The 9,223-nt window shown below is 39.2% G+C and overlaps 1 pseudogene; it reads right to left on the bottom strand.

Moving 5' to 3' along the window:
- Positions 1-952: 952 nt before the first annotated feature.
- On the bottom strand, positions 953-7,436 carry LOC125850013 (receptor-like protein Cf-9 homolog; annotated as a pseudogene).
- Positions 7,437-9,223: the final 1,787 nt, after the last annotated feature.

The following is a 9,223-nucleotide window of genomic DNA, read 5'->3' as shown; positions in this document are numbered from 1 at the left end:
TTCTATGACGCGTCTTGGTGGAACAAAATTCTTTCTCCATGAAAGGAAAGCTTTTTATGTCTGTGAGCAAAAGGAATATAAAAATATCTCTGCCTCCCTTTTATCAGACTGAGAAATTTATTGAACATGACCCAGCATATTATTCTCGTTTGAATTGCGCTAATAGTTTATTTTGCGTTTGGGAACCATTATCTATACAACTTGGTGCGATTTGCATTGTAAGTCATTCCCAGCCTAGTGTTTGCATTGCCGGAGTTATTTATCAGTTTGTTAAGGTTCTGGAACGTGCTATAGCTGCATTTGATGTTGTTATGGGAAGATTGTATTCTCCGTAAACTTAAAGTCATGTGTTTTATATTGGTGTTATGATGTCATTAGAAAGAGCTGGAGGGAAATTAGGAATGAAGGGGCTTTCTGAGGAGACACGCGTCCAAGGCATTTATAGTTATGTGGAGGCTTTAGATCGTAGCATTCAGTTAAGAGTCTCATATAGTAAGATGGTATATGATTGTGAGTTCCGGTTTATGGGATTTGTTAATTTTACAAAATTCTTTATAAAACAGAGGAACCAACACGAGAATTTGGAATTGTTTTAGTATTTTTAATGTGCTTTCTATTGTTATTCCAGTTTTCTAGCAAATCGTCTCAAGTTTTCTACTGTTATTCCAGTTTCCCTTTTGATCTCTCTGCATTCTATGAAATTCTATTGTTTTTCCTTGCAATTGAATTTGTTGAGTCACAACAGAAGAAAACTCGAACATATAAAATGTAACAAACACTTCATGAAACATCACAAACTATGAAATTAAAAGCTTTTATTCTCATCCCAGCAATGCAGTGGACTTGAATCCTGCAAATTTCAAAAATGAAGAATTAAAGTTAAAATCTTTAAGGATGAAGGAGGTAGAAAATTTATGAATATAAATCAAATTGAATACCTGGAGGTTACATACTAATGTCTTTTCTTGTGCTTTTTCATTCTCGTAAGAATTTTGTGTTCCAATTCTGCATTCATCCTCAAAAACCATGCTGGATATTGAGTTGACAACATTATGTATATTATGGACAGTCCGATAACAAGTCCACAACCATAACCCATGAAAACTGCCTGCCAACTTATAATTGAGGAATCTCCTTCTTCTACTTGATCTAGCCCATTTGGAGTTGTTGCTTGAGGTACCCCTTCATTACTGCCACAATCTTTTGAGAGTGGCAATCCACGTAACCCATCATTCCCTTGGTATGAACTATTCTCAAACGTATCAAATTGTTTTCCTTTGGGGATGCATCCAACAAGATGATTGTGAGAGAGATTAAACTTCAAGTGATGTGAGGGATGCAAGCTGTTGTGGAATTTCTCCGCCGATTTCGTTGGATGAGAGATCCAATGATTCAAGTACAGATAATTGGTGCAGCGATGCTGGTATAATACCTTCCAAGCAATTATGAGATAAGTTTAACGTACGAAGACCAATGAGATCTCCAATAATGCTTGGGATATGACCTTCAAATTTGTTGTTAGAGAGATTTATGATTATGTTTGTAGTCAAAACTCGAGGAAATTGAAGCTCCAGTCCTTTTGTTGTCACTATAGAGGAATTTGTGTAAAAATCAGAATAATAATCTGCTACATAATAATTATCGGGTGATGAGCTTCTCTCAGATTCATTGAAATATTCTCGTGTGGCTTCCCGTCAAGTCGTTAATGTGTGTCAATTGCATTTCCACTAAGTGTGAGGACCTCACGTACCTTGGCCTCTCTCAATTCTTGAGGAAAGAAATGCCCCAAGAAAGCTTCCTCAAAAGAGGCCCAACAGGTGGTGCATTCTCAGCTCTGCCCTCTTTCCACTGGTCGAACCAAGTTCTAGCAACATCCTTCAATTGAAACGCAGCTAGTTCAACCCGTTCAGTATCTGCCACATGCATCACATAAAAAATCTTCTTCAACTCCTCAATGAAGTCCTCTGGATCCTCACTAGTACTCGAACCCATGAAACTCGGAGGATTCATCCCCAAGAACTCACGGATCCTAGAAGTGTCAGCTCCTTCCTGTCGAGCTCCCCTTTGCTGACCAATCTGATTAGCTACAGTTTGACTCAACATTCTAATTGCCTCTCTGAACTCGGCATTAGCAACTTCCCATTGATCTTGCACTCCCGGTACATAGGGTAACTCCTGCTCATCAGCATAACGTCTAGGAAGACGCCCTCTACCAACTCTTCGTGGAGGCATGGCTATCTGAAATACAAGCAAGCACAGATTAGAAATAAAATTTTTAGAAATAAACTCTAACGCACGAGATGAGTGTGAAAGAAATGAGAAATCTTACTAAATGTTGTAGCGTCCCAATTATAGATGTGGCGCGCTTCACACCGATAACTAGGACTCTACAGACACGGCTTCATAGACTCCCTAGGACTCTTGAACTCTGTGCTCTGATACCAAGTTTGTCACGCCCCGAGTCTACACCATGGGCGGGACCGACACTCGGAGACCATTGCTGGCCCCAAGCGAACCCTTGGCCTGGCTTTCTTAACTCAGCAGAAACCTAACTCAACAGAATAACTTCATGCAAAGCAAAGTCATAAGACAACTTAACTGATACAAATCTGGCCAACAAGGCACCTCGGGTCTCAAAATAGAATATTTACATATATAAGAGACTCAAAACTAACTGACAGAATGTCTATGAAGCCTCTACAATACTGAGATGGATGTTGAGATAGACCCCACAACATCCTACTATGACAAAACTAAAAACACAAAATAACCGAGTCCTCCGGAAAGCAAGGAGGCTCACCACTGACTTTGGAGTGCTCACCTGGATCAACGACGTGCAGGATGCTAATCCGGGGTACCTGAATCTGCATCGTCATAAGATGCAGGCCAACTAGCATCAGTACATGGAATGTACGAGTATGCGAGCTGGAAACTAAGCAACAAGGGCTAGAAGGAGATCTGGAAGAAACTGAAATAACTTACCTAGCTTAACTCAACTCAACCTGACTTACTTCTTTCAATATAAGGCAATTTAAAACAAATGCGATATAAAGAAAGACTGTTTAAAACATGCTTTAAACTTTGTGTGTATACAAAGATACAATAAGCCTGAAATGTATATAGAAATACAAATGAACTGATGTATATAAAATACAATACTTTCTGTGTATGAAAATAATATAACTGTTGTGGGAGTTTCTCTAACCGACAACCATCACATGAGAGCTATAGTGATGATACAGCGATCGACCTCACGCTGCCAGAGCATCTTATACCCGGCCAAAGGTATAAGACCTGAACTGCCTAATGGATCAACTAGCCTATCTGGAAAAGGATTCATCTAAAAAGTATGATCCTTTTCTACCCATGGTGACTAACATGGTTCTATGGGGGCTGTGGGTTCTTTGAACGCTCCCCCAATTCGGTGCTCGATACTACTCCCAAAAATGTACTGGCTCTTATGTTTTTAAAACATATTTCTTCCTGCTGATATGAGATAATTACTCAAAAACTAGCCCGAAGGCTCCTTTGGAAATCTCAGTTTCCAACCTTGTTTAAATGTAGAAACATTTCTTTAAAACTTCTTTGGGAATACATAGTTCCCTAATAATCTTTGAGAAATGACTCAACTTGGAACTCTTGACTCTTTACTCTTTACTTGACTTGCAACTTGAGCCTTAGAATGAAGTGAAAACGTTCAATACAGACTCTCGAATAACTTTGAAAACTTACTTGAACTAACTCCTTGACTTTGCTTGACTTGACTCTAACTTCCCTTAACTTTGATCCTAACTCGCCTTGAATTGGATTATGGATTCAAGGTGTATGATCACACGTATTTAGGTGAGTTCGGGATGGTTAGAAACACTTTGGGGCGTTGGAAACAACTAGGGAATGTAGGTATAACACCTAGGAACATGCATGAGAAACCATGGAAAGAATGGGAAAACTTGGCGCTCTTGGCGCTCTGAGAGGCACGGAGCGCCAAACCCAAAATGTCAGAGAAGGCCTGCTGGCGTACTGCGAGGCGCACCGCCCCAAGGGGAAAACCTCACAACCCCTTTTGGGGCGCGCTGGCAGGCGCAACGCGCCGACCCCTTGCCCAGAAAACTCGACTTTTCTCCCCTTTTTCTTCAACTCTAAACCACCCTAACTTCAAGGGTTCCAATCCCAACCACTAAGGATCATAAATTCCCTCAACATACAAGAGATTTAACTTCAAACACACAACCAAATAATGTCCCACAACCAACAATAACTTCAACAACACAACTAACAACATCAACAACAACTAACAAGTTCAACAACTTCAACAACAATTCCAATCTTTTCTCAAATCATAAAATGAGCTTGGTGTGTGGGGGAAAGGATAAACCCACACAAAGAGCTCACATACCTTGATAGGGATCACCCCCGATGATTTCCACGACGGAAACTTGTTGATCTCCTCTTCTTCTCTTCTTCTTCTCTTCTTCTTCTCTTCTTCTTCTCTTCTTCACTCTCAAGAACCCTAACTTTCTCTATTTAAAATGGGATAAAAATGATCCAAAATCAGCCTAACACACCATATAATTCCAAAAGAAATGGCTAGGGAAAAGACCAAAATGCCCTTAATTTTCCGGACAAATTTCCCTGCCAACTGCCCAAGTTCTAAAAGGCATAACTTGCTCATACGAACTCGAAATCGAGCAAACTCGGCGGCGTTGGAAAGATCATTCCACAAGATTCATAACCATAACTGGAACTACTTCTAACACATCCTGAGTTGGAAGTTATGACTGCTCAAAGTTGGCCAAAAACTCACTGATTTCCACACTTAGCCAAATTTCCAGATTTTCTTTTAAAATTTTTTTTCCAAAAATGACTATTTCCAAATTTCAACCTTTTCCATAGTTATTTCAAATTGCCGGATGTTACAATATTGAGTTGACAACATTATGTATATTATGGACAATCCAATAACAAGTCCACAACCATAACCCATGAGAATTACCTGCCAATTTATCATTGTTGAATCTCCCTCTTCTTCTTGATCTAGCCTATATGGAGTTGTTGCTTGTGGTACCCCTTCATCACCGCCACAATCTTTTGAGAGTGGAAATCCACGTAACCTATCATTCCCTTGGTATGAACTGTTCTCAAACGTTTCAAATTGTTTTCCTTTGGGGATGCATCCAACTAGATGATTGTGAGAGAGATTTAAGACTTCAAGTGATGTGAGAGATGCAAGTTGTTGTGGAATTTCCCCGCTGATTTTGCTGGATGAGAGATCCAATGATTCAAGTACAGATAACTGATGCAGTGATGCTGGTATGTGACCTTCCAAGCGATTCTGAGATAAGTTCAATGTACGAAGCCCAATGAGATCTCCAATAATGTTTGGGATATGACCTCAAATCTATTCCTTGAGATATCGATAATTAATTCTGTAGTCAAAACTTGAGGAAGCTCAAGATCCAGTCCCTTTGTTGTCACTATAAAGGAATTTGTGTAATAAGAAGAATATGAATTTGCTACATACTCTCGTGTTCCTCTGTTCTCACTAGTTATTTTCATGGCATGAAAATTCTTGAAAAGGCCCATAGGTAAATGTCCACTAAATCCATCAGATGAGAGATCTATGACTAGAATTTGAGCAAACAAGTTGTCAGTCCTAGAATCTTTATAGGGCCATAGAACTTATTTGATCTCAAGTTCAAAATCTGCAAATCAGGTAAGGCTCCTAACCATTTAGGAAATGTGTCACTCAACTCATTGTTACCTAAATCAAGAACTTCCAAATCCGTGCAATTGATAAAAGATTGCGAGACTTTCCCCTCTAGCTTATTCCCGTTAAATTTAATGACTCCAAGTTGGTTTTCTATACTAAAAGTAGAATTAATTGTCCCGCTAAGACTATTGTTGCTTAAATCCAAAACCAAAAGTTTACGCATATCACCCAAACATTGTGGGATTATTCCCTTCAAATTATTGCTGCCCAAATCTAGCACTTGTAGTGTTTTCAGATTGCAGATAGTTGAAGCAATCTGTCCACTGCGATTATTTTGTAAAAGGAGAAGATATTGTAGGAACTGCTGGTCTAGTAGTGACTTTGGAATAGGACCTTGCAGCAGATTTTGTTTTAGAGAAACAAAATCCAATGATTCGGAATAGAACTCCTAAATATTTCCACTGAAATGGTTATCACTCAAGTCTAACCATTCAAGTGAAGGGAGGGAGAATATCCAGGAAGGTATAGTCCCATTCAAGTGGTTTGATGACAAGGTGAGTGATTGTAGGTTTTGCATACCACTTACATTAGAAGGAATTGGACCTGTTAGGGAATTGATTGAACAATCTAATACTTCAAGTTGCGTCCAACTTATGTTAAAGGATAAGAAATCAAGTTGGCCATCAAAGTTTTTATTTCCAAGTGATAACCACCTCAGCTTTCCAAATCTAGAGAAATCTAATGGTCCTTCAAGATGGTTATAACCAAGAACCAAAGTCTCTATGTGGGTAAGATTCCATAGAGGTTTAGGAATAGACCTTGAGAGATTACAAGAAAATAAATGTAATGTACGTAGTGAAGTTAGATGACCAAATGATTCAGGTATCCTACCAGTAGCATTCACTCTAGTGAGATATAACTCCATGAGTGATGCACTGCTCTTCCATTTGGTTGTGGGAAACCTAACACTGAGCTGGGGATTGAATGATAAATCAAGAGATTCTAAGTTGGAAAGGTGGAAAGCTCCTTCGAGCAATATCCCGTATAACTGTGTGTCCTGGAGGTACAAAGTCATTAAATAAGAAGAAAAATTCAGGGGAATGGCGGAAGAGATGTTCACATAGCTAAGGTTGAGCTCTCTTAATTGGGTCAAGTTCTTAAGGAGCGGTTCAAAACTATGAGGTCCGAATCTAATCTCATGTGGAGTACTCTGGATACTAAGCACTTGTAATTTAGAAAGATGAGTGATTTCAGAAGGGATCAGACCTGTAAAACTTGAAAACGACAAATCAAGATGCATCAAACTAGAAAACTCACCAAATTTAGGTGAAATGAGAAATTCAGAAAAATTATTAAAAGACAAATCAAGCCTTTTGAGATTGTAGAGTTGAAAGAGGCTACTATTGGAGTGAAACTTGCCTTGAAGTTGGCTGCAAGTGAGGTTGAGCTCAATCACTTTTCTTGTCGTCTCGTCACAATAAACTCCATCCCAAGAGCAACAATCTGTGCTCTTGTTCCACGAAAGAGTTTTTGGAAATGACTGTATCGATTGGCCTGTTATTTCGAAACAATGATCAGAAGCATCATGACCTATTGTAAACATATGCTTGATTTGTTGAAGAGCAAGAGCTTGATCTTTGGGGCACAAATGAGATAAGGACGAGCAGAAAGCAAGTTGACAGAGTATGGGAAATATCATAAAAAACAAAAGTTTTACATAACCCATTTCTGCACTAAAATGTTCAGAACTAATTAAGTTGGTAGAGAAGAAATCTTAGTTATGTTCCTCTATTATTCAATAATTTTGATGAGGTATATATATGTAATATCCGGCAATTTGAAATAACTATGAAAACGCTTGAAATTGGAAATACTCATTTTTCGAAAAATTTTCAAAAATCTGGAAATTTGGTTAAGTGTGGGAAATCAGTGAATGTTGGCCAACTTTGATCAGTTATAACTGCTCGATCAGGATGATTTAGGGGTATTTCCAGTTATTTTTGGAAAGTCCTTGGAATGATCTTTCCAACGCCACAGAGTTTGCTCGATTCCGAGTTCGTATGAGCGAGTTATGGGCAGTTGGCAGGGAATCCGTCCGGAAATTTTTAAGGGCATTTTGGTCTTTTCCTAGACATTTCTTTTGGGGTTATATTGTTGTGTTAGGCTGATTTTTGGATCATTTAATCCCATTTTAAAAGAGTGTAAGCTAGGGCTTCAGAGTGAAGAAGAGAAAAAGAGGAGAAGAAGAGGAGGAAGAGGAGATCAAGCAAGTTTCTATCATGGATATCGTCGGGGGTGATCCCTACTAGGTATGTGAGTTCTTAGTGTTGGGTGATCCTTTCCCTCACACACCAAACTCATTTTCATTATTGAGAAAAGATTGGATATGTTGTTGAAGTTGTTGGGTTGTGTTGTTGATGTTGTTGATCATGTTGTTGAAGTTCTTGTTGGTTGTGGGACATGATTTGGTTGTGTGTTTGAGTTGAATCTCTTGTATGTTGAGGGATTTTATGACCCTTAGTGTTTGGGGTTGAGTCCATTGAAGTTAGGGTAGTTTAGAGTTGGGAAAAAGAGGGAGAAAAGTCGAGTTTTCTGGGAAAAAGGTGGCGCGTCGCGCCTGTCAGCGCGCCCCAAAAGAGCTTCTGAGATTTCTNGACCCTTAGTGTTTGGGGTTGAGTCCATTGAAGTTAGGGTAGTTTAGAGTTGGGAAAAAGAGGGAGAAAAGTCGAGTTTTCTGGGGAAAAGGGTGGCGCGTCGCGCCTGTCAGCGCGCCCCAAAAGAGCTTCTGAGATTTCTCCCTTGGGGCACCGCGCCTAACAGATCACCAGCAGGCCCCTTCTGAGCTTCAAGGGCTGGCGCTCCGCACCTTGTAGAGTGCCAAGGACGCCATGTTCCCCCATTATTTTCACACTTTCTCATGCATGTTCCTAGGTATTATACCTACGTTTCCTAATTGTTTCCAACAATTTAAGGTACACTTAGACATCCCGAACTCATCCATAAACATGTGATCCTATACCTTGAAATTCATAATTCAATTCAAGGCGATTTTGGATCAAAGTCAAGTGAAGTTAGAGTCAAGTTAAGTAAGTTAAGAAGTAAGTCCAAGCAAGGTCTTTATTGAATGTTTTAGCTTCATTCTAAGGCTCAAGTTTCAAGTCAAGCAAAGAGTATAGAGTTTCAAGTTAAGTCAAGAACATAAAGTTGAGTTCATTTCTCAAAGTTATTAGGGAACTATGTATTCCCAAAGAAGTTTTAAAGAAATGTTTTTACATTTAAGCAAGGTTGGAAACTGAGATTTCCAAAGAGCCTTCGGGCTAGTTTTTGAGTAATTATCTCATATCAGCAAGAAGAAATATGTTTTATAAACATAAGAGCCAGTATGTTTTTAGGAGTAGTATCGAGCACCGAATTGGGGGAGCGTTCAAACAACCCACAGCCCCCATAGAACCATGTTAGATACCACGGGCAGAAAAGGATCATACTTTTAGATGAATCCTTTTCCAGATAGAC

Source organism: Solanum stenotomum, unplaced genomic scaffold, assembly GCF_019186545.1.
Source record: "Solanum stenotomum isolate F172 unplaced genomic scaffold, ASM1918654v1 scaffold12765, whole genome shotgun sequence".
Taxonomy (NCBI): Eukaryota; Viridiplantae; Streptophyta; class Magnoliopsida; order Solanales; family Solanaceae; genus Solanum; species Solanum stenotomum.
This window is presented reverse-complemented; position numbering and strand designations above follow the sequence as displayed.